At 33.2% G+C, this 27,454-nt stretch overlaps 1 long non-coding RNA gene across 1 annotated transcript in view; it reads right to left on the reverse strand.

Annotated features, from left to right (window-relative positions):
* The window catches only part of LOC111093780, a 49,063-nt gene that overhangs the window by 2,042 nt on the left and 19,567 nt on the right, over positions 1-27,454 (reverse strand). The window lies entirely within an intron of this gene.

Below are 27,454 nucleotides of genomic sequence, written 5' to 3' on the forward strand. Positions count from 1 at the left end.
TGCTGAGCAAAATTCATATAAATAAATGACTCCTTCTTTATAAGGAGTCAAAATGTCCTGATGCTTGCATGATAGCAAGCATGTCAAGAAGGATCCCACAGTCCTTTTTGATAAAGCAGTATTTTTCTTAATTTTTAGTGAATAGTTTCAGGTTTACCTAAGACTTAACTGAGTTTCCTACCATGTACCAGACATTTTCACATTTAATTACTGAAATCCTCATAATGGCCCTAGAAAACTTCTATTAATAACCTCACTATGCAGAAAAAAATAAATAAATAACCTCACTATGCAGATGAGGAAGTAACATCAGTTGCTTAAAGTGAGGCATTTTAAAAATTGACTGAACCAAGGCACCTGGGTGGCTCAGTCAGTTAAGCATCAAACTGTTGGTTTTGGCTCAGGTCATGATCTCAGGGTCATGGGATCAAGCCCCACATCATGCTCCACAATCAGCATGGAGTCTACTTGAGATTCTCTTCCTCACCCTCTGCCTGCCCGCCAACCCCACTCAAATAAATAATTTTTTTTAAGTGACTGAACCAAGACTACTTACTCAAAATCTGCTATTGCTTTAAGTACCTTCAGCTATGAAGACATTTCCTGTTATTATTGAAATGTCCCTACTAATGTTGATGGAAATTTGGATTTGACAGACCTAACAAACTCAGATGAGTTCTGTAGTTCTTTTACTGTATCTCATCAGCAGGATCACCCTGATAACATCAGTTTTCTAGTACCTCACATACATGTTGCTGGCAAAAATCACAAAATCACATAAAAGCATGCACACAAACTAAATTCTATTATCTTTGTACTAAAATTCCAGGGTCCAGTCTAGTAATCACCTGGCTGTGGATTACCTATCTTGCAGATTATCTGTTACAGGGTTATATGTCTGGCTAGTTTCAATAATATTCTCTTCCCTGGGTGGGTTTAATGTTTAGTGTTAAAGAAACTCATCATAAGGTTAACCTCATTTTTTTTACCAATTGATCTTTCTTATATTGAAGGTAACCTGGAGCAAGTACTATAACAAACACAGAGGTAAACTGACAATGAATCATGTAAGAGACATGAACTAGGGACAAGAACTAAAATAGCATTAATTCATAGAAATTTATGATAGCAAGGAGTCTGAGGTTTATGTATTCTAAAGCAAAAGTCCTCTTCATGACCTTCCTGACAAGGGACCATTATAGGTTTTCTCTTTGAAGGATATCTTTTTTATTCCACAGTAGGATGAAGAAATTTCAAAAAGAATCTATTAAGTGTGCTAGAAAGCTTGACTTCTAAAAGATACGATCCCAGCTCTAAATTCTATGCCACTTCTAGCAGAAATGTGGCAAATATGGCTTTGTGGGTTTCTGTGAACAACTTTTATTGAAGAGGTTAAGCCATTGTACAACCATGACTCTAAATCCTCTCAAAATGAACACATGCTTCTGAATTGATCTTTAGTCAGTCACGTACCTTAGCCTCTTCTACTTAAAAAAAAAATCCATGACCTTCCCAGGGTGCATATCAGCATACAGTAATCTTTCCTTCATATGTGATATTATACATTGTATGAAAAATATATATTTGGAACAGACTTTTAAATGTATGGGAACTGAATAATTCAAATTATTCTCATAAAATTTCTATTCATTTTAGCTTTCAAAATTTATATTTTGTATACATTCAAATATGGATTGGAAGGTAAAATAAAAATTATATAAGAATTGTACTTTTCATATTTTTCTTATTTTATTGTGTAATGAAAATTATAAAGTGCATATACTTTCAGGAGCAATTGCAATCGAAATTTAACCACATCGTTTCCTAGGATGCTGATATGACTGTGTCATATACACTGGTGAACCAACCAATGCAGAGCCTCTTGATTGGCACATGGAAGGCAATGGCTAAGTTACAACATCCTCAGCATGAAAAAGGAATGTTGTCTCTGAGAAGAGCAGAAGTCTGCCTTTCACAGTGGTTCAAATTCAAACTTTCAAGATCTACCGTGTTTTCTAGAGAAAGAGAAAGACCTGTGAATAGAAACTTAAAACACTTTCAGATAAAAATGCTAAAAAAAAAAAAAAAAAAACCCAAGTGTAAAATAATAGTAGTTTTTCAATAAAATGAAAAAATAAAAAATATTCTGTTTTTCCACATTGTCCTATTAGGTGGACACTTTGAGGACTTTCATTTAGCAGCAACATCTATAGAGTCTGTTGTATCACATGTGAGCTAACAGATTAGTTTCATAAACTCACATGGGTCACTCCTAAAGAATAATCAAAAAAACTGGAGGAAATTCTGTAGAGTGTCACATCAGTAAGATCCTAAAGTAATAGGTGGAGATTAGAAGCAAGAAATGTGAACTACTTATGGCTACAAAAACTCAATCTTTACTAAAGCCCAGTGTGGCCTACGTTACATATAAACATGACCAAAAAAAAAAAAAAAAAAAAAAAAAAAAAACACATGACAAAGAGCAATAGCCCTTGTAACTTTTTCTTCTCCCAAAAGTCACGTCTTTGACTTCCCCAAAGTCAAGTCTTTTCCTGTGAATATTTTTTTCGGTTGGTAAAATTATAAAATGACTTCTGCAAAGTGCTCCGAATTGGTTTTATACATACTGACTTAATAAATGGTAGCTATTAATATACAACATGAGGAATTTGCATGATATATTAAGAAGTTTAAACAGTGGAATCTTCAGAAAAATCACTATTGCAGGAATGAGGAAGCTGGATAAAGGAAAAGCAAGATAAGCAATAGGAAAGTCAGCCATGAAGGTATTCTACTCAGGTTAAAAAAAAATAGGGAAATGTGTAGACTTCCTAGGAGATTTTGGAAGGCAAATTCAAGAACCAGTTGGGAAATTGAATCCATAGAACTTGTTGACAGTTATCACACTGAACAACATGTGCCAGGGGCTGTCATGCATAATTTTCTCTCAAATTTCTCAGTCTAGCATGGCAAATATAAATACAGATAGTTATAAATATGTGACATTATGCAAAGAAGTCATGAGATAATATAGCAGACACTGTAAATTCCATGCCTTTATCAGCTCGATTCATCTAAATTCAGCTACAGCTATGGTCCAAAGTATCCAGCAGGCTGATAACCTCATCTGAAATCCTTTGCCTCAAGACTTTCCAGCACTTTGGGAACTTACTCCACCTATCACTGTAGGCTCAAGGTGAAAATGGGGAATTAACACACCAACACCGGAAGAATCCTCAACCAATAAGGGCTGGCATTGGTAGTCCTGTTTTCCATTGAGATCACTGTGAAATGCATCTCATAGAGAGTCTCCGAGTGTCTCCATTGTCATTGCAGCCCTGTTTCCCACTGGTAAAATGATTGACACATTCTTTTCCTTCCTTCATTGTCTGGTAAAATGATTGACACATTCTTTTCCTTCCTTCATTGTCTCACTTTCCCAACTCATTCACTTGTGCTTCCTAAGACGACTTCCCAAATTAATAAGCTGTATTTGCCTCTGTTTCACCATCCTTTTTGCTTTGGTTGAGGGGTGAAAGGATTACAAAAAGACCTAGAATGAGAGGTGGCCTTAGGAATGAGCTTTAGGAACTGTGTCACTTGGTCAGATATCAACAAGGACTACACTGTTGTGGTCAATGGGATGGTGACAACCGCTGGCATGGTGCTAACCTTTGTCATGGTGTAGCTTCTCAAATGACTAAGATCCTCACCATGGTAGATGGGGATGCAGTCAGGTGGGAGCACACTGGCATATACAGATTCTCTAGCCCTTGAGAAACACGAGACGATAAAAAAGATAGTGGAACTTACTGGTATTTCTGGACAAGTCTTAACAAGAAAAACAGGCAATAAGCTAGCCTCCTCTTTGGGAAGATGATCACTGATGGTTATTTGGAAGAAATGAATACATGTTAAGCTGTTAAATGGAACTGACAGAAACAAACATTTCAATAATACAAGCAAGAAGCATCACTGTGTTGGGGGAGGGTTAAAAGCAATTTTTTGCAGGCTAGAGTGAAGGGGCTGATGACAAATCTGGGAAAGGTGTCCAAGGCCAAGTCAAGGAGGATTTAATGTGCCATTTTAAGAAGCTTGGATTTTATTCCATTTGTAATATGGAGTGAGTCTTGAAGGCTTTCACAACTCTACCAAGAAAATGATTTGACTATTTTATTAATTATTTCAAGAATGGAAAAAAAAAGAATAGACTATAACAAGTACCATTATAGATGCACAGAAAAGCAGTTAATTTATTATGCTTAATGGATGTTTGAGGACATTAGGGCTTACTTCTTACAGAAACCTTAGAAAAGCTGAAGGGCTTCATAATGGAGCTTACTACCGCTTTAGTTTTAAATATACCACTCTTTACTTAAACTTGGATTCTTTGAAATTAGTATCAAATTGAATGGGACAATGCACTTCTCATTCCCTTATGTTCAAAAACAGGATCAAACTAGACTCCCTGAGACAACATAGAATTCCTAACAAAAATATCTTAAATATGTCATGAAAGATTACTGTGCTGTCTGAAATAATGAGAAAGGAGTTCATCTCTGCTCTTCCTTTAAAATAATCCTGCTTCTAGTCTTCAAAGCAACTCATACCCAAAACATAGTTTCATAAGTTATGTTCAAATTTAATGCTTTAAAATCAAATTTTTGGCTGTGAATTGAAAGTTGGAATTTTGTCCCTTAAATTTATGCAACATATGAGAAATGTGATTTTCTGTTTAATTCTGATTTTCTAAGTGGCTTTACAAATTGGTTAACCAGAAGCTTTGAATAAGGAATAACACGATGACATTGTTAAAAGAATTTTCATTTTAGATATGAATATTGAATATAACTGTGACTAAATTTGCAATCTTTCTAGTGAATCAACAGGTGAACGTATGATCTCTCTGATTCCATACTAGTTATTTAAACATTATGCTAAAATACTATGTTAAATAAATAAGTAGTTATTTATAGAACAATAAAATTTATTTTGCTTATTTATCTTATTTATAACACACTTTTAATTACATTTTTATAAACTAATAATAAAGAAATTATTGGATCCACACCAGAAACAAACTGTATGTAAGATAGTATTATATTCAAAATTTATTTTCCTATGATTGCAGACTAAATTAAAAAAATAAGTAAAACTGAAAAGCTTCAATTATTTCAAGCTCTATTAATCAGAATATGTTAGTTTCGGTGCCAGAAAAATTAACAATCAAATTCTCAATGTCTTAAGTCAATAAAGCTTATTATTTTTTTTCTTTAATCTATACTAAGTGTCCAATTCAAGAGAGCTGGATGATAGGGACAATGCTCTAAGTAGCTACCCGTAAGTCCAGGTTGACTGGGGTTCAACAATATGATTGACATTTTCTACAACTCGGGAAGAGAGAATCTGGGAAACTCCCAACTATTGTTCTATAATCTATCCTAGAAATGACACCTACTAAATTTTTTATAGACCATTGGCCAGAATTGGTCACACGTTCCCACCATGTTGCAAGAAAGCTTAAAATTTTCGTATTCCATGTGCTTGGGAGAAGCACACTCGGATTCCTCGAAATTAATGTTAAATTGAATAGGACAATATACTTTTCATTCCCTCATGTGCAAAAAGAGGGTAAAACTAGATTCTCTGAGATATCTTAACAAAAATATGTTAAATATGTCATAAAGATTACTATACATAAAAGATTACTGAATATCTGGATAGTCATAAGCATTAGTTACATTGAATACACATGGTAAATTACTAAGGACTATAATCCAATTATCAAATTTTAAAGTGGAAACCATAAATACCACATCATCATTACTATAATGAACTCAAACAATTTGTTTAAATTATATGCCTTGAATGTGGTCATATAATAAACTGATTTTCTTATTTACTGTGAACAGACTTCTCTCAAAGAGCTTCTCTTGGAACAAGTAGACATTAAGACAACTACCTTGAATTTATGTGACCACTTATTGTCAAGAGGCTGCAAATCACATTTATTCAGATTTGGTGAGTAATGCATGTACTTACATTTTCCTTGGTATTAGCAAAAATATTTTGAATTGAAATATATGTCAAATCATTTTTACTAAATATAGAGAAAATAATGAAATGTTTGAGCTCTCAAAATATATGTAATCTTTATAACTCAGCACCTCTTAGTTCAACTACTAGCCCTCTCCACTTCATCTATCATTTAATATCTGCTATTTTTTATAGTTGACATTTCTTTATTATCTGTTTAAGCAATACAAATGGAGCATGTTGCAAGACCTACATATATGGATATATGCCATAAATTAATTACGCAGTGCAACTTACAACTATGGCTTGATTTTCTAAAGAATTCATTGTCTTTATTCCTGATAGGCCATGAAGAACACACAGAATGACAAATGGATTAAAAAGTAATGCATCCCAATCAGTAGCTACTGTCATTTCTGATTGGTAGGATTAAGGTATTTATTATTCTCGGAGAGGTTTTTCTGTGTTTCACTTTTTATCATTCTTTCCCATTATAATCTTGGTGACCATAACACATAGTATAAAAATAACCCAAATGTAAAGTCATCAGAATTTCTAAGTTTGAAAAAAAAAATTAAAGAAAAACCTATATCTGGAAATCAACTCTGTGTCTAAATGCATTCAACCATTTATTATATCAACTTTGAAAAATTATAATTTTCCACCTCTTGATTCTGTCCCCTTAAAACATATTGATAAATACGCTAGTTGTTCAACAATATCTATTTTTTCATAGAATTTCTTCAGGATGTATGATCTTCCAAAACAAAGACTATATTTCTTTTTTTTTTTTTCTTTCCTTGGTATTTATGTATGTGGCTGGGTTCTAACAAATGAAAGCTATCATGTGTTTCTGGGTATCTCTGGTTTACCTCCTTTTGACTTCTTCCTCATCCCTATCTTCCTACCCTTCCTTCCCAACCTCAACCACACCACTCCACCATCCCCTACCACAGAACAGTCAGTTGGAAGGAACCTCAGTCTATGGGGACTTTATGGAATAGAATCATCATATAAATTCTTCAGTTATGAAAGAAATAAGCATCTTTCTGCTTTAAGCTACTATTACTTTTAGTTTTCTGTAAATTTCAGCTGCACAGAACCTTAACTTGATATATAATACCTCAAAGAACTATTATGGGAATTGAATAATATCTGTTGTTTGTTTAGCACGCTGCCTTTTATTTGGTAAATGTTTAGTTAAATGTTACCTCTTTTAATAGTTATTTAAAATTATGTGAGTTGAAGCAAAAGAAATCAGAGACACATTTATTGACAAGTCTCTTTCTAAGCCTTGCAACACATGACAGAAAACCAAGCTTTTACTCTCTTACCAAAAAAAAAAAAAAAAAGTTTGGTTGGGAGTAAATATTGAAAGAAAACAAAAACTTCTGCAACTTCCCACAATTCAGTTATAAACTAGGTTTTGTATGCATTGAAAGGAATCCCAGGCAATCATTGTTTCACGGATAATTCATATGTAATTTTCAGAATCTAGAACAAACTTTGTAGACCAAGCCCTTGCAATCACTTTGTACAATGAAAGACTTCATCTGATGTATATACATCTTTGATTGATTATAGAACTTGATATTTGAAAATATTTTCTTCTGACCCTGTTTTATACCAATAGTAAACTGTTAATTAGCTGTTGACTTTTAACTTCAAATTCAAGCATTAAAAATTCTCCTTCAAATAAAAGCTATGACAATACACTTAAAGCAAGTTTTTTCTTCTGGGGGCTTCTGCGTGGCTCAGTGATTGAAAATCTGCCTTCAGCTCAGGTTATGATCCCTCCTGGGATCCAGTCCTGCGTCGGGCTCCACGCAGGGAACCTGCTTCTCCCTCTGCCTGTGTCTCTGCCTCTCCCTGTATGTCTCCTATGAATAAATAAGTAAAACATTAAAAAAAGTGTTTTTCTTCTGACAGACTGATTTCAAAAGATGAAATTATTCTTCATATATAAGTCATAGATCTGTTTTTAACAGTATATTAACACACAAAGTTCAAGATTGTAAATTTTAAAGACTTGCTGAATTTTTCCCATATAATAGGTTTTTCATGGTCTTGTATGTTTTGAGTCGTTATTGCCAACAGAAGTCAGGGAATGTGGTTTGGACACTGCTTTTTTTTTATATTTAGTGTTATGCTCTATTGATAGTAAGTGCTCAATATTTATTTTATTATAAAACCATCAGGTTCTTTAAAAATAAAGCCCAAACAGCCAAACTTCCTCTTAAAATTCCAGTATTATGATATTTAAGTCAATGAATATATTTATTCCATTAGAAATGAATGTAATTATTCCATTGGAAATGATTTGTCAATAAATTTTTTAGCTTTAATTTTTTAAGATTATATTTATTTATTCATGAGAGACACAGAGAGAGAGAGAGAGAGAGAGAGAGGCAGAGACACAGGCAGAGGGAGAAGCAGGCTCCATGCAGGGAGCCCAACGTGGGACTCGATCCTGGGTCTCCAGGATCTCGCCCTGGGTGGAAGGTGGCAGCCAAACCGCTGAGCCACCCAGGGATCCCCAAATTTTTTAAGGTAATGGTCCAAGGCAAACAAAATAGTCAGATTAGGTGGGACATTACTCCTCTTTATCAACTTTTAACTAAATATATTATAACTTGTGTTAATTGATATTTTAGACTACTCTTTAGCTTTTATATTCAAGCTAAAATATCACAGATTATCTTCCAAGCACACACTCCTATTCATTAGGTGATATAAATTTTGTAACAATAAAGATGTAAAATGATAAAAATATTTAAAAATATTTCTGTATTTTGTATTTCTTTATTTTTGATTTCTGTATTTTGACCTAAAATATATTTTTGATTTCTGTATTTTGACCTAAAATATATTAAAACTATTTGAGTTTTTGTGGTGTGTTTCTTTTTCTTCTAAGAAAAAGCAATAAAAAAATGTCTATGAGACATATACAACCAAGAAAAATACCTTAGAATAAATGAGTTTATTCCAATAAGTTTGGTGATTTTTATGAGCAAATTGAATTAGATATTTGTTAATTCCCTATTCAACAAAATTCTTGAAAATGTTTTTGAATCTTTCAAGGTAGTCTCAGGTCATCTTTAAATACTAATATTTTTTTTAAGTCTTAGAAAATAGCATTTTATAATTTCCATTCAGCATTCTCAGAGACTAAGAAATGCGGAAACTTTTAAAATGACATTAAAATGCATGTTGATTATATGTGATCATAATAAATTAGCAAAATATATCCAGATATATTTTTTCCATTGTATAAGAAGTTGTTATATTAAAATTCAACCAAATTAAAATCTATCACTTCTCTCATTTTGTTACCTTATACCCTAATCTTCCCATTTTAAGAGGGTTGAAAAAAGCAATGAAAGGGGCTATTTCGATTTTTGGTCAGATTCCACACAGTCTCATATCAGAGTAAAATAAGGTTCGGCCCGTTTACCCAACAACATCAAACTTCTTTCTTCCAAAATTTTGAGGTCTTTGAGAATAAAAGATCAATCTTGCACTATATGACTTTCTGATCTTTCTTGTTAGAATTAAAAAAAAAAAAAGAAAAGAAAAAGGGATTACATTTCCAACTGCATGTGTAATAATGTATTCAAAATAGTAATGGGAGAAGAATGGTGAGATATATAAAAACTAAAAGGGCACAGATAATAAAATATAGGTAACAAGAACATTCCTCCAAACCAAACAATAAAAGGTATTGTTAGTGATATATTTTAATTTCAGGGACATAATACACTTCTCCATTATAAGATTATTTTAAAACTGAATATTTCAAGTCATTAAAAATAAAGGGGAAGAAGAAAGTCTCATTTATTGGATCTGATTTTGTGCAATGTATATATTATCCCTTTTATTCTTCTACAATAATGCTCTATATGGAGAAAATGGCCAAGATCTTTCTAATTCTAAAGTTCAGGATCACAAGCACAATTCTCTGATGTCTTAAACATGCTCAGGTGTTTGTACAACGCTTCAGAGAATTTCATTGTGCCAAAAATAATCCTCTAGACTAGAAATAGAACATTACTATTACACCTAATTTTAGAAAGATGAAACACCCCCAGGGGTACCAAATGGCTTTTTTTTTTAGTTCATCTAGGTCAATAGTCCAGGATTTCTGTTTGTTCACTTCTAAAAACGTTTTAATTATTTTAAGTTGCATACCACGGTAGGATTTTTGCTCTGTGACTTCTTATTAGGCGTGCACACTGTGACAGAAAATTATATACAATTTAAATGACCATTTTAGATACTTTCTTCCTTCAAAAAAGACTTAAAAAAAATGTCTGTCTTAGAAAATAACATGAACAAAATTGGCAAATATAAAATATATAGAAACAATTATTAATGGCATTACTAGTCCATCTAAATCAAATTGTTATTGATATCTTACTGCATTCTCCCCATTTTTTCCATTCCTAGTTTACTCCTAATCATATTATGGTGATTTGTTAGCATTTTCTTATTTTTTAAATGTTTGTATTGATGTATAGTTGAAACAGTGTTATATTAGAGTCAGGTTTACAACATAGTGATTCAACAACTATATACGTTATGCTGTGCGCACCACAAGTGTAGCTACCATCTGTCGCCATACAACTCTATCACAGTACCACTGACTATATTCCCTGTGCTGTAACTTTTATTCCCATGACTTATTCATTCCATAATTGGAAACCTGTCTTTTTCCAGGACTTTTTTTTTAACCATTTAAACCACATTCTTTTCTGCTCTGTGAGATTTTTCTCTTTGATAATTTGTTGAAAAGAAAACAAGTATTCATCTACATACCTTATTTTGATATGTCTTCAAATAAAAATGTCGGTAAATATGTTTTTCGTACAGGGTATTATTTTTATTAGCCTCCAACGCATGAGACAATGTTACGCATATTTATAATCCTATTATTAATAAATGATGAATAATACTCAAATGTTGCTTCAAATAAAGTTTTCCTTGACTTATTATATTCCAAAAATAATACTAAACTTCATTTCTTACAGATATTGTTACAAATATCATAGAATAATACAAGTCACTTGTTACACAGGAGACTTTTTATTATTCTCTAATAAAAACTTTAAAAGCTGAACTTTGAAGTGTAAATCCTTCAGAGTAATTCTTGATTCTTTTCCACATCTATTTGAACTTTTTTATCTCAACTTTCTCTGTTTGTTTTATTTGATGTGTTGTCTTTAATAGACTCTCAATGTGTGATGAGAACTTCATTCTCTGTGTAAACTGGAAAGAAAAATGCTTCTCTAGGTAATAAAAGAGATCCACTGGTAAGCTGTGCTTTCTGTGACCATGGTTGTGGCTGTGACTTACCAGCAGACTCACTGCCTAGTCTGACTGATATATCATCCCCTGACTATTAGGTCACAGTAGAGGGAGAAAGTATAAAACCAGCCTGCTTTCTTAAATGGCTTATGTTAGCTCTGTTTTTTTTGTTTTGTTTTGTTTTGTTTTTAATCTATTCTCCTGCTGCCCTTTAACTATGGAAATTAAAAGTCAGTCTTTAAAATTAGAGTCAGTTTATTTAAGTAAAAATATAAAATGAACCCTTCAGCATTTAGAATCAATTGTTATGCGACCCCTTCAATTTTGTCTGTGGGTGTATTCATTTTTAAGCAGGTCTTTCTCTTTTTGCCTTCCATGGCTTTCTTTCTGGATAATGGAGAGAAAGTCCCCACAGTCTTCCTCAGCTCACAGAGACAAGATTTCCTTATTATATTTCTTTTATTGTTTTTTTGTACAAATAACATTTTTCTAACTTTTTCATATGCTACTTCTTTATATTAAATGAGCTCGGGATCCCTGGGTGGCGCAGCGGTTTGGCGCCTGCCTTTGGCCCAGGGCGCGATCCTGGAGGCCCGGGATCGAATCCCACGTCGGGCTCCCGGTGCATGGAGCCTGCTTCTCCCTCTGCCTGTGTCTCTGCCTCTCTCTCTCTCTCTCTCTCTGTGTGACTATCATGAATAAATAAATAAAATCTTTAAAAAAAAATAATAAATAAATGAGCTCAACAATTACAAAAAATTTAAGAATTTAACATTTCCTGCAAAACTACCTTATTAAGATATTCACAACTAACGTTCCAGAATAAACCTTTCATATATTTTAATGTATGTGCGTATATATATTTGTGTGTAAATATTCCAATCTGAAGCTACTCTATTTATAATCTTACAATAATGTGTATGTACACTTATATTTATTTTTGTCATTTTTAACTCTACAAAAATGGAAAATTTTTTTGCACCTTGGCATTATGAAGGCATAATAATTACCCACTCTTACATTTACTGCCTTTTCCTAAGTAATCTGTAAGTTTTTGTTATAAGGTACAGATGTTATCCCTGTATTTACTTCAAAATGCTCTATTTTATCATGTTTCTGAATTATTTTATATTGTACATTTCCAAATAATTTTAATTGTCATCACATTTATCTTGCACAGTTACATGTATTAGCTAAAATTACCTATCACTGCTAAAATTTTAAGATGTTTATTTTATACTTACTCATTTAATTAAATTTAACAACTGAAACTATTTAACTGAAATTTCATTTTATTTGTGTTTTTTTAATAGACATGAATATTTTCCTTCCTCATAAATAACCAATTATTACAGCCCCATCTATTAGGCAAACTCACATTTTCTCTGCTCATTTGAAATACATAGTCATATATGAAATCCTCATATATAACCAAAGTCAACACTTTTCTATATTTTTAATTTATTTTCTCTTCATAATGCAGTATCTTTATGGTTTTTTTTAATTATTTATCTATTCTGTGTCTAGAGACACAGAGAGAGAGAGAGAGAGGCAGAGACACAGGCAGAGGGAGAAGCAGGCTCCACACAGGGAGCCTGATGCAGGACTCGATCCCGGGTCTCCAGGATCACACCCTAGGCCGAAGGTGGTGCTAAACCACTGAGCCACTTGGGCTGCTCTATCTTTATGTTTTAATGTGGGTAGATATACTGCAAAAAATAATACCTGGTAAGCTCCCATTATTCAACTTTTCCATCAAATTATTATATATTATCATATATTTCTCCTTCCATATAAATATTCAACATTTATCCAATTCAATATTTTGTCCAAATGTAAAAGACATTATTGCCATTATGTATGAAACAGAATTAAATTGATAAAATAATAATTTGAGAAATATTCACATAAGCTTTTCTAAGGATATTTATACACATTATTTATTTGGAATTTCTAGATAGAATCTAAATGTCCACTATTACTATAAGTGAAGTTCTTAGAATGTGTACTTCAAATTCTATTGCACATCTTCACATTGGGACAGCTTCTGAAAACCTCCACAGTCATGGGTCAGCTCAACTATGATCAATGGGAATCACTAGGTTTCAAATGTTAAATGTTAGGAATTTTCTGAAGATGTAAGAAACTGTTCCCCAAAAAACTACTGGTCTAAAATTAAAATCATCCCTTATGCTCATGTATAGACAGGTGAGCATGTAAAGAGAGTACTCTAAATGTTTGCAAGTTATTAGATAAGCATTTCACTGGTAACTCAACTTAGAATTTCCATGAGAAAGGGGTTCTTGTCTTAAACATATTATGGGGGTTAAACTAAAGTTATTTTAATAGGCAGGCTAACAACTGGTTAAAGAGATCTCATTCAGGATTTTTGGCTATAACACTAATATTTTACTTAAATATTTGTTAGATCACTGGTGCAAACTCAGATTGATTGAATGAAAACTATATTTCCTTCAACTCTCTGTATGTGTGTCTTAAAGAATTCAATCATTATCCATTAAGATTTTTTTGACCCTTTGAAAATCTAACTTCATAGCCAAATATACCCTTGATATTCTATGCCTATTACCTAATGTTATCTGCAAGGTTTTAATACAAATTTTCATTTCCTCCTAAGACAACAGTGAAAATTTTAAAAACTGACAAGTCTTGTGAAGAGTCTCCATTCCAGTCATATCCATGTTTTTCTTCATCTTATCACCCACATTGTGTGAACTGTTTTTGTGTCCCAGAAAATATTTAATTAAATTTAAATTAAATTGCATGTAGTTCCTTCATATGAACAGAGTAGATTTCTGGATTAGTGAATGTTTCATTTCACTATAGTTAAGTTTATATAAATATGGGAATTTGAGAGATACAAAATTTAAAGTCATTTTATCTACAAAAATCAAAAACAGTCCATTTGTAAAAGATTTATCTCTGGAGCTAGACCGGGTTCTCATAAATGCTTCTCTAGTTACAAGTGATTGGGCCTTGGACAAATTAGTTCTATTTTGGGCCTTCAATTTTCTTATACTGAAGATTAAATGAGTTAACACAGGTAATTGCTTATAAGAGTGTCTGTATGTGAGTTATCATTATTGTTTTTACATGACTCAACAATTTTGCATCATTAATAAGAATTGCACTTAGAAACACATGTAGACACAGGTGCAATGATTTACATCTATCCAATCAAGAAGCAGTCATGTCCTATTATAAAACCAAGGTTTGTTATTTTCTTATCCAATTCAGTTTCACACACTGCTACAGTCAAGTTCTATTTGTGCATAAGACATATTTAAAATAAAAAAGGAAAAAAATCTAGCTCTTGAGAATGTCATGTTGAGGGAATGGCTATAAATCTGGGCATCTAAAGTTTTTATCTTTTTGGGGGGAAGAGGGACGGTACATATTTTACTCAACCATCACTAATTCAGTCCTTACTATGTTTCAGGCTCTATTCTATGCTCTGAGAAGAACTAATAAAGAAGGTTCAGTCCCATTTATAAAATAAGAGTTTAGGGCAGCCCGGGTGGCTCAGCAGTTGAGCGTCTGCCTTCAGCCCAGGGCGTGATCGTGGAGTTTCGGGATCGAGTCCCACGACAGCTCCTTGCATGGAGCTTGCTTCTCCCTCTGCCTGTGTCTCTGCCTCTGTCTCACATGAATAAATAAATAAAATCTTTAGAAAAATGTTTAATTTAAAGAACCGCCAAGGATCACTCTTCCACCTCCCAAATTAGAATCATTTATGTGTTCCAAGTAAGAGGTTTGAACTTAAAGTATGGCTATATGGGGAAATTAATCCCATTACTAAATTAATCTTATTACAAATTAACCTATTTCTAAAAACAATTTAGTGACATATATGTATGCCTCTATGTTATGGATATATACACACATACATAGTAACATGTAATTATATATAAATGTATATCTTTTCCCCTGTAAAGCAATTTCCACAATCCAAGACAGCATTCCCTAAGTATTATAAGTGCATATTAATTGACAAAACTCTATGGGTTTGAATGTTGGCTCCATAAGTTAATAGATGTGACTTTGGCCAATTTCTTTAATTTCTTGTGCCTCCAGTTACTACATATAAAGCCCTTGAAACATTACCTAGAGTATAAGTACTCTATAAGTGTTAGCTAACTTATTTTCATTACATGTAAATAAATTTGATCAATCTATTAATTCTCACCCTGTCCCGACAAAGGTGGCAACAGGTCAACCCAAATATATCCTCCAGTATTCCTGATCTAAGCAAAACTGATCCAGCAGCTGGGTGGCTCAGCGGTTTGGTGCTTGCCTTTGGCCCTGGGGCGTGATCTGGGGTCCCAGGATGGAGTCCCACATCGGGCTCCCTGCATGGAGACTGCTTCTCTCTCTGTCTCTCTCTCGGTGTGTCTCTCAAGAATAAATAAATAAAATCTTTAAAAAAATAAAAAATAAAACTGACCAGGAAGGATCATTTCATACCCTAAATTCTCACTGCTCTAGATCTCCTAGCCTCTAGCTTAAAAGATTAATAGAAAGGTCTCCATGCTTGAAATAAAACTTTTCTTTTCCTGGGAAGAATCAAGATTGAGTCCACATATTCAGATAAGATCTTGCCTACCCATATCTCCCATATTTATCTGTAGGAGTCTAGTCACATTCCTTTCCCTCACTAATTTCTACTCAGTTGTCTTATCACTAGTGATACAGGTATCCACATAAATGATTCTTCCAACATTAGTACAGACAATTCTGTTGTCTGCTTCTCAAAAGAACAATCTTTCTTCATTTTACATACCTCAAAATGAGTGCTAAAATGACAATCTTAATTTGAGTCTCATAGAAATTGATGTCTTTACCGTGTAGAATAAATGTTTCACTAATATGCTCTTAAGCTCTCTCATCCTAGTGTATTTTTCCTTCCATTTTGATTAGCCATTCTCTTCTATGGTTATACACTGTATTTCATGATTACCACTAAATGCAACATCCCCATAAGCTCAATTACAACTATCTCATATTCTAACCATTATCACCTATCTGCCCAACTCACTCTTTCTGGTACCTAACTCCAACACAACTTTCACCCCTCTGCTAAAGCCTATTAATCCTCTCAACTTTTCTCTTTTACTTTCCTTTATATCTTCCCTTCTTCTTTTCTAGTTTACATTTCATGAGAACATTTAAAAGCATTGTCTTGTATGCCCATTTAAGTTTGTCATTTCTTGGACAAGTTTGTCATAATCATAGAACAAAATTCCATCCTGATTTAACTCATTCTCCTCTGGTTCTTAACCTGTACCCACACAGCTAAAAATAACTGGAAAAAAACAATCACCTTGATGCATGATTAGATCCATGACATTAGCCTCAAATGAATCCTCAAAGCTGCTTGTCAACTGAATGACATTTGTCTAATCCAACCACCCTCTTCGTACCTTAGACCGTTACTCATTACTTTACATATTCTTTTCAAACATCAGTCATCCCCTCTTATCCTCAATCTAAACTTCTTAATGCCTGAGAAAATCAGAACAATAGGAAAATATAAGGTTCCACTTCCATATCCCTAGTATCTTCTAACACTTGCATCCATGTTTCCGAATTCTGTCACTCAAATGGAAAGTTCACTGGTACCTAAAGCCAACATACTCCCTTTTCCTTTTCCCTCCCTCTTTCACAATGAAACACAACATCCTGGGAACACTATCATCTCTACTATATAATCACATTTCTCGTAGGTGTATCAACACGGTGTTACTTTTCTCATGTTAAAAAAAAAAATCTATCTCTGGAACTCATCTCTCAGTGACTCACCATCTCTCTCTAGCCTTTTATGTGAACACTACTTAAATGAGTGCTCTATACCTTTGCTATACAAAGACTGGTCCTTGGACCAACACCATTAACATCTGTAAAATTGTTAGAAGTGCAGAATTTTGGACTCCACCTCAGGCCAGCTAAATCAGGATCTATATTTTAACAAGATTCCCAGGTGGTTTATAGGTACTTTAAAGTTTAAGAAGCACTGGTTTATACTCCTTTCCTATTTTACTTTTTCCATTCTCAAGTCCTTCCCAATCAAGATTTTGCCCTTAGAGCTCCACTGAAATTGCTCTTATCAATGTCACTGATGACCTCCTTATTGCTAAATCCAATGGCCATTTTCAACCATTATCTTATTTGAAATACCAAAAGTATTTGAGAAAACATATCACTCTTTCCACCTGGAAATATTTTCTTCACTTGGCTTCTCTGACAAAGCTTTCTTATTGGTATTTTCCTTTGTTAAGTCTTCCTCTTCTCTCTAACCTCTTAAAGAACTCAGACCCTAGAATTTTTCTCTTCTCATACTCCCTGTATTACAGATCTCATCAATTTAAATATACCTATAATTTGATAGCATACCTTCCCTCATGGTCTGGACCCACATATACAACTGCCTACTCCACTATTTCATTTAGATGTCTAATAGATAACAGATGTCATAGATGTCTAACATCTAATAGAAGTCTCTAAATTAATGTTTAAATTATAGTTATTATATTCCTCCATAAAACTGCCCTCTCCACAATCTTCCCATTTTCACTTAATAACAACTTCATCTTCTAATTATTCAAGACAAACATCCTTGAATCAACCTTGACTTGTTTCTTGCTCCTATAGTCTGCACACCATCCATAGGACTATTATATTCTCAACTCTGAAAATATATCCAAAATTCAATTGCTCAAATCACTTCCACTGTATTCATCTTAATTAAACCACCATCATGCCTTGATTGCATTATAGCAATAACATATTTGTTCTTCCTCTTTCCAACCTCCCCCCACCTTATAATTTATTCTCAACAAGCTTCCAAAGTCCCTCTCAAAATGAAATTTGCAAAAATACTCATGTGCTTAAAACTCCCAAAGAGATCCAATTTTATTCATGATAAAAGCCAATGTTCTTTATGATTTCCAGAGCACTTCAGGATCTGGCCCTTCTTGTTTTTCTGATTTTGTTTCTTACAATTCATCATCTTGCTCACTACCCTTTTGTCATACTGGTCTCCTGTATGCTATTGGAACAGGTCAGTTAACCTTCCACTTATAGATAGGCCTTTGCATTTCCTGGCCATACGCCTAGAATTCTCTTTCTTTATCTATAAGCCTGACTTGCTCTCTCAACCTACTTCAAGTCCCAAATGTCACCTTTCCAACAAAACAGAGCTGATCATCTATTTTAAAATATCCCACTCAGGCCTATTCTCTTTTACTCAATTTTAAAATTTTTCATTATAATTTACAATGTATTACTATATCATATAATAAGTAGTTTTTAAATTATTGCCTTTTTCTTTCATATGGGATATATTTTTTTAACTTTTGTTCCACTTCTATATTATTTAAATCTGAAAAATAATAATGCTCAAATTATTTGTTGGGTGAATTAATAATATTCACTATTTGTTAATAATGTATCCATTGTAAATATATATGAGTAAATGAAAAATGTATGTATTTTATCATATTACCTTGAAAACATATTTAGTAGGAAGAAATATGGTATCTAAGTAATAATGCTGCTGTATAAATACATTTATCTTCAGAAAGCCTGGTAAATAAATATCTCGATGATAAAATCTCTCCATAAGATGACTTCCATTTTATTAGAGCCCTGATCACAAATCATGAATTTGAAGTACATTTCAGTAGCTCAGGTATATTTATTTTAAGACCAATATTTATCAATTTTGCCATTATAAGAGAAAGTCAGCTTCTCCAAGATAAAGACTGACAAAAACAGATTTCACAGTCCTTGTGAGTTGTTTTAACAATTAGAATCTATGGGTATTCGTTGACTTAGGTCAGACTTTCCCTTAAATATAATTTTACATGTAATTTTATAATATTTGCAAATTGAACCAAGGAAGTTCCTGTGTCTATCTGCAAACAGTCCAACAGTAATTACCTAGGAGCCCCTCTCTCTTGCCATCTGAGGTTCTATGTGCTATAAGTTAATCTTTACTTCTCATATATCTATTGATTACTCTCCACCAGCTCAAATATACAGTTCCTCTTACATTTAATTTTGTAAAAAAAAGGAAAACAGTTTTATTTAACCAAATTTTCTCTCAGTACTTTATACTCCCCAAACTACTTGCTAAATTGTTTACATTCTTTATCCTTTTTCTTCATAGCTCAAAATAATTGTTCAACCTACCACAATCTGCCTTCCATCACTATGTTTCCATCATTATGCTTCCATCATAGATAGATTGATTGATTGATTGATATGTTAACCTAATAATTAGTGTCACCAATTAGCTCTACTAAATCTGCACAAAATATTTTTTGGTTATGTTGTGTAACCATTCAGTGGCAATCAACACTGTTGACCATTCACTACAAATGCATTCTTTTTTTCTGGTTTTAATAGGCTCCATCATTTTATCCTTTTCTCCCTTGACAGTCTGGCTTCTCCATTCCCTTTACCATTCTGCTCCCTTTATGCTTTCCCCAAATGCCATTTTTCCCTTGAGGATTAGTCTTTGGAAATTCGCTTTTCTTATGGACCATTTTACTCTCTTGGTTACTCTACATACACTAATGTCAAACAAGACTATTTCTCTTTTAGACCCAATATGAAGTCTAGCTGTATATTCAGTCTTATTATTACCACTGAAATGGAATGGTTCAAAAGTATCATTTTTCAAAAAATAAAGTATCATTTTTCAACTGTACTAAAATTAAATTAATTCAATCCCTCACTCTACCTGCAACACCTGAATCCCTTCCAGTGTTTCTGACATTTTTATTTTTTGTTTTATTTTTAAGATTTTATTTATTTATTTAGAGAGAGAGAGAACACATGAGTGGTGCAGGAAGGGGCAGAGGGAGAGGGAGAAGTAGACTCCCCACTGAGCAGAGAACCTGATGCAGGGCTTGATCACAGGATCCTGGGATCATTACCTAAGCCCAAGGTAGACACAACCAACTAAGCCGCCCAGGTGCCTTTTCCTACATTTTTATATATCCAATTGCCCAACCCAGAAACCTGATTCATCTCAGCTAAAACAGCCCTGTTTCAGATAATTACGGACCACTGCAACAATTCTATAACAGTTTTCCCTTGGTCCCCTTTGGATCCATTGTACACAGTGTAAGAAGAAGAATCTTAAAAGCGTTAATATATCTCTATCCTATTTAACATTTTCCAAGTCTGTATTATAAAATCAAAACTTATTGGTAAAATACAAAATTCTACACTATCTTCCAAATGTCTGTCATTAAAACCCTCATTTTCTATCCCTCAAGTTCTTGCACTGTGTTCCAAATGTGACTAATTCCTCACCAGTCTTTAAACTGGGTATTGCAGACATGTGTACCTTCACATATATAATGTTCTCTGCCTGGAATGACCCCATCTCTTTGTCCAGCTTTCTCAATTTATATGAACTTTTTAAGATCTTGCCTTATCTCTGACTAGGTTAGGAGCTTCTGCTGTGTGTATATGTACATAATATATATCATTAATCATAAAATGATCTTCTTTGATCACATTTATTTTAAAATGTGCTAATTTCCAAATATTTGAGAATTTTGAGTTATTTTTATATTATTGATTTCTCATTTAATCCCAGTATTGTCTGACAATATACTTTGCATGATTTCTATACCTTTAAATGTTGTCAGATATATTTTATGGCCCAGAATGTGGTCTATCCTGGTGAATGTTTTTTATGAGTTAAGAAGAACCTATTTGATGAAATATTCATAAATATCAATTATGGAGATATTGAAGTCTCCAACTATGAATAATAAGTTTATCTATACCTCTTTGTAGTTCTATCAGTTTTTTTTTCACATACTTTAATATTCTGTTCTTAGATGGGCACAAATTGAGGATTGTTCTGTCTCCTTAGAGAATTAACCTCTTTTTTTGTTATATAATAATGCCCTGCCTTATCCCTAATAATTTTTCTTGTTCTTAAGTTTGCTTTGTCTGAAATCAATGAGTCACATTTTTTTAAATTAGTGTTAGCAGAGTATATCTTTCTCTATTCCTTCTATCTATATGGATATTTTAAGTGAGATTCATTACAGGCAACATATAGTTAAGTACTCTTGTTAAGCCAGTCTGAAAATCTGTATTTTAATTGGTGTATTGAGGCTGTTTGCTCTTAAAGGGATGAGTGGTAGAGTTGGAGTAATTTCTACTATGTATTTCCTACTCTCTGCATTTATTCTTTCTTTTTTCTTTCATTTTTCTTCCCTTTCTGATTTGCCAAAACATTTTATATGATTACATTTTATCTCTCAGCATATTAATTATTATTTTTAATATGTTTAATGGTAGGCCAAAAGTTTCCAATACATATACTTAAATACTATAAGTTTACCTTAATAACACTAGACCACTTCGAATGTAGCACAGATACTTTATAAAGGAGTATTAGCCCTTATAACACTATAATCATTCAATTCACTTATGCATATGCCAACATAACTGAATACAGTTACAATTATTACTTTAAACAAACTATTATCTCAGATCCATTAGGAATAGAAAAAATGAAATATTTTACTTTAACTTAATTTTTTCTTCTCAAACACATTCAGATCTAGATTCCTTTTCTTCAAAGAATTTATTTTAACCTCTCTTGCAGGGCTGGTCTGCTGGTGATGACCTCCCTCAGGTTCTGTCTAAGGGAGTCTATTTCTTCCTCATTTTTGAAGGGTCATTTTAGTGAACAGAATTCTAGATTGGCGATTTTTTTTCCTGTCAGCACCACATATTTCATTCTAGTCTTCTTGTTTGCATGATTTCTTACAAGAAGTCTACTGTAATTTATATCTATCTGTAAGTCATTTCTCCCAATTTTTTTCACATTTTCTCTGGGTCTTTGGTTTTCTGAAGTTTGACGATGACATATTTAAGTGTAGCTTTTTGTTTCAAGTTTTTTGTTTTTAGTTTGTTGGTGGTGGTGGTTTGGTATTCATCATGTTTGGTGTTTTATGAGCTTCCTGGATCTGTAGTTCGTGTCTGTCATTTATTTTGGAAAGTTCTTGGCCATTATTACTTCAAATATCTTCTCTGCTCCATCCCTTCTTTCTTTTCTTATGTTATTTCAACTACATATGTATTATACTCTTTGAAATAGTGCCACAGTTCTTGGATGTTCTGTTTTATTCTTCACTTTTTTCTGTACATACCCCTGTCTTGGAAGTTTCTACTAATTGATCTTCAAGCTTCTTTCCTTTTCTTTGTCTGGTTTACTGATGAGCCCTTCAAAGGCATTCTTCATTTCTGTCACAGTGTTTTTAATTTCTAGCATCTCCTTTGCATCATTTATTTTCTACTTGTCCAGCTTTCTACTGTTGTAAGGATGGGTGTGACAACTTCCAAGTTCTTTACATGGTGAAGCAGCAACCATAAGTATCCTTATCAGTTATTACTGCCTCCTTTTTCTTCTGAACTCTACATGTTGGAGAACAGTAATGCTATCTTTCTTCTTTACTCAGTGAGCAGTTCATGCCTTGGAACATGCTAAAGAAACTCAATAGCTGGGGTGCCTGGGCAGTTCAATCAGTTAAGTGGCTACCTTCGGCTTGGGTCATGATCTCTGATTCCCTACTCAACAGAGAGTCTGTTTCTGCCTCTTCATCCACCCCTCCCCTGCTTCTGTGCTCTTTCTCTCAAATAAATAAATAAAATCTTAAAAAAAAAAAAAACCTCAATAGCTATTTGTTGACTATATTTGTAGAATGCATTAATAAATGAAAACTGAACATTTCAAAAAGACATGTTACTTTCATAAAGATAAAGAATTTGGGGGCACCTGGGTGACTCAGTCAATTAAGCATCTGCCTTTGGCTGAGGTCACCATCCCAGGGTCCTGGGATCAAGCCGTATGTCAGGCTTCCTGCTTAGCATAGAGTCTCCTTCTTCCTCCCCTTCTGCTGCTCCCCCTGCTTGTGCTCTCTTAAATAAATAAATAAAATCTTTAAACAACAATAAAATAAATTTTTAAAGCAAAAATTTCTATTTGAATTCCACTTTTTAAAAAATTATTTATTTATTTATCCTTGACAGACAGAGAGAGGCAGAGACACAGGAGAAGGGAGAAGCATGCTCCATGCAGGGAGCTCAACGTGGGACTCCATCCGGGCCTCCAAGATCTCACCCTGGGCTGAAGGCAGAGCTAAACCGCTGAGCCACCAGGGCTGCCTGAATTCCACTTTTTAAAATAATTAAATAAGAAGCTCAATGATGTTAAAACCATTCATAGTTTTGTGAAAAAATTCTTTTAAGTCAAGGCTTATTATTTTAACTAACTACCTTTAGCTAATATAGCACTTTAAATGCTATTTCTAAAAATGTTTGTGTTTTTATTAATAATTGTTAAAATCTATAGGAAATATATGAATTACTGGGAAAAATATTTTTTATTTTAATAAAATAAAAATTGTCTTTTTAAAGACAATTTAAAGAAAATAAAGACAAATAAAAATTGTCTTTTTAAAAAATTGTCTTTTTTAAGCTGGATTTAATTTTTCATGATAGAGTAAAGCCAATTGGTCATAGACTGCCCATTCTTCATCTTATTTTGAACTATTTGTATAAAGTAATACAATGTTCTTCTTTTAGACCACACTCTCAGTATTAAAATGGAGTAAATTTTATACCTCTTAGAAACTAAGTTTTTATGGGTTTATAGTTGTCTTTCTAGATCTTCCTTTCTCTTGCCCAAACTTGAATTGTCTAGTGTGTTATTGAGGGAAGTGATTGCTTAGCTATAATATTGTATAGAAAACTCTTAAATGCATTGGGAAGAGTATTGGTGTTGTGCTTTTAAACCTGTTTTAAAAACTTGGCTCTGCATTTGGCTAATTGAGTAGCCTTAAACAAATTGTTATTAAACCTGTAAATGTCGTTTGCTTGACCTGTTAAAAGGAACAGCATTACTTGCTTTATGTTTTGTTTGTGAGTGGAGTATCTGGTGCATAGGAAATGCTTAATAAAATATAGCATACATCCTTTCTTCCTCTTTGATGGAAACACATGAAATTTATTTACATCTGAGCTATTTGTGTTTGGGAGAGATGGTTTTCAACTCTCTAGGAGGAGGAAAACTGCCTACTCTATCCTGGCTTCAAAGAAAGTTGGCTGAAATTCTATAAATTTATTCTCATCTGGTATACAGTCCATAAATTCAATTTTATTAAATAATTAATTTGTATTATTAGGTATTAGCTCAAAAGATAAAACAACAGAATCATACAAAAGCTTAATGATTAAACAAAATTCTAATTTACTATAAGAAACCTAAATATTATGCCAGAACTATTGAAAAGTATATACTGATGGGAGGCAAAATCAATTATTGAGCTAACACTCAATAAAAATTGATAGATTATGTCTTTCTGTTTCCATTTTAAGTATGAATTTGAAACTAACTTTCTAGGTGTTTTGGCACTTTGGATAGAGCTTAGGTAAACTTCTTATGCTTCTTTTTTTTTTTTTTTTACTCTAGGTAACTAGCGACCCTTTAAAACTTATTTCATTTTTCAAATAGTATTCTGTAAAGTCAAAAAGGTCTCATCTTTAAATTCATTATAGTACTGAGGAAATATCAAAGTTACATTTCAAATCATCACTATAAAGTCAGGTAAATGTCCAAATGAGAAATTTATTATATATTATTTAAAATAGTTTTACAATCAATAGAAATCTAATCTCCAAAGCCCCAAATAAACCATAAGCACACTATAAATTCATTTGATTGTGCACACTAAAGTATTAATTTAAGAAATTTACTGCTGTGAACCATGCTGGTAATAATAACTTAGGTAATGAACATTGGATCTTTTTTGTAGAAAAGTTTTTTTTTTAGAACTCAAATTCATTATACATTAATGTAAGATTATATATTAGGCATTGTTTTCCTGTATATATTTCAAATGTGTTGTTTTCTTCCTTTGCCCTGTATTTATCTATCATTCTTCTCATTTTCTGATTCCATCCCATTGGCAATCTCATAATTATCCCTAAAACTAACCTCCTCTCTCCAGCTCCACTGTTTCTGCCTTAATTCAACCTTACATTGATTCCTCCTAAGAACAATTTTAATGTCATACTAATTAACGTATTCCTCTCATATTTTTCTAGTAATTCTTTCACATAATATTAGAGTCATCATTATGAAATCCCAAACCTCCATCCCTTATTTCAAATTAATTTTTGGCTGCTTTTCAGTTCCCAGAATGAGGCATGCATTTTCAGAATCACAAAACATTTTTCTTCTTAATGTTTTCTCACTTTAATAGTAAATAGTTTAAGGTCCACTTTCAAATATGAGTCTTCTCTGATTCTCAGGAAAATTTTTTTTCTCTTGTCATATAACATACTAAACTTGGTCACATTATTTTAATCTCTATAATTGTAAAATGTATTATTGTAAAAGGAAGATGTAAATATCTTATAAAAGTATCTGGAACTATTGTTATTATTATTATCATTATTAGATTTGTTCTAGCATAGTTTTGTTGTTATGTGTTTCCCACTAAGCTGTGATATTCCTAAATTCAGGAATAAGTCACACTTTTGATCTATAAAACCTGCATTCAGGTGTCCAGAGATATATGAAAATGAATAAAGGAAAAAATTAATAAGTAAATATCATGTAAGAAGTTATGCAGGGAGAGAGTGATGAAACATAGGATTTCACCCTGGGTGAGGGGACATAACAGTGACTCTGTGCCATACTCAGGATTTGGAGAAATTGCTAAAGGAAGCACTACTTGAGGAGAAAAAGAGAAAGGAAAAGGGATTTTAAGTTTGACAGTGGTCATTACACCAGAAATTGTTCCCCTCAAAAAAAAAAAAAAAAAAAAGAGAGAGAGAGAGAGAGAGAATTATTGTATTGGTAACCTATTAATCTACCAGTGTGTGATGATAGACATCAAAATTTATCAGTTTGAAACAATCAAAATGTATTTTTACTAATATTTCTGTAGGATGACTGCCCTCAGCTGCATAGTACTATACCATGTTATATTTGCTTAAGTCACTCTTATGAAGCCACCTGAAAAATGCCTGGGGCTAGAATATACAAAACAGTTTTGTTCTTAGGTCTAGCCCAGGTTGGAATTGCTGGGATATCTGGAATCTGGCTGGTTCATTCTCTCTCTTTCTTCTCTCTGTCGGTCTTGTCTCTCTTTGGCCTCCCATTATTCATTAATCTAACCCAAGCTTCTTTACATGGTGCCCAGATCCCAAGAGGATGAAAACTGTAAGACCTCTTACGATCTAGGTAGAGAAGTCACTCAGGATAACTTCCACTGCATTTTATTTGCCAAAACAAAGTCCAAGGACCAGCCCAGTTTCACAGGAAGAGAAATATCCTCCACCTATTCGTGGGAGGAATGGTATACTAGTACGAGGATAGGAAGTATTGTTGGTGACCATCGTTGCAAATGATCTATCATTATCATCTCTTTGGCAGCAGAAAATTACCCCTGTTGCGATAGATATTTATTTTAGGAGAGGTGAAGACAGTGACAAGCATTGTGAATTTCTTTCAAGTTTTTTTTTTTAACTTTAAATAGTTCTCAAAATTCTTTCTTGAATGTCACTGCCAAATAAGTATAACATGGTCAACCATTTTATATAAAATATTTAGAACACAGGAAAAAAATTACAAGTAATAGTGGGACACCTGGGTGGCTCAGTGGTTGAGCATCTCCCTTCGGCTCAGGGTGTGATCCTGGAGTCCCTGGATCAAGTCCCACATCAGGCTCCCCACTGGTAGACTGCTTCTCCCTCTGCCTATATCTCTACTTCTCTCTCTCTGTTTCTCGTGAATAAATAAAATCTTAAAAAAAAAATTACATGTAATAGTTGAGATACACTCTCAGGTCTTTGATGTTTGGCCATGTCCTTCCTAATTGTAATGTAGCTGCATAGAAAGTCTCATCCTGAATGTCCAACTGTAGCTCTCCTCCTAGACCATATGAATAACTCCAAATTACCCAGAGGTGGGGATCCCTGGGTGGCTTAGCCATTTAGTGGCTGCCTTCGGCCCAGGGCGTGATCCTGGAGACCCGGAATTGAGTCCGTGTCG

The sequence above is a fragment of the Canis lupus genome, chromosome 33 (assembly GCF_011100685.1).
Source record: "Canis lupus familiaris isolate Mischka breed German Shepherd chromosome 33, alternate assembly UU_Cfam_GSD_1.0, whole genome shotgun sequence".
NCBI classification, from domain to species: Eukaryota; Metazoa; Chordata; class Mammalia; order Carnivora; family Canidae; genus Canis; species Canis lupus.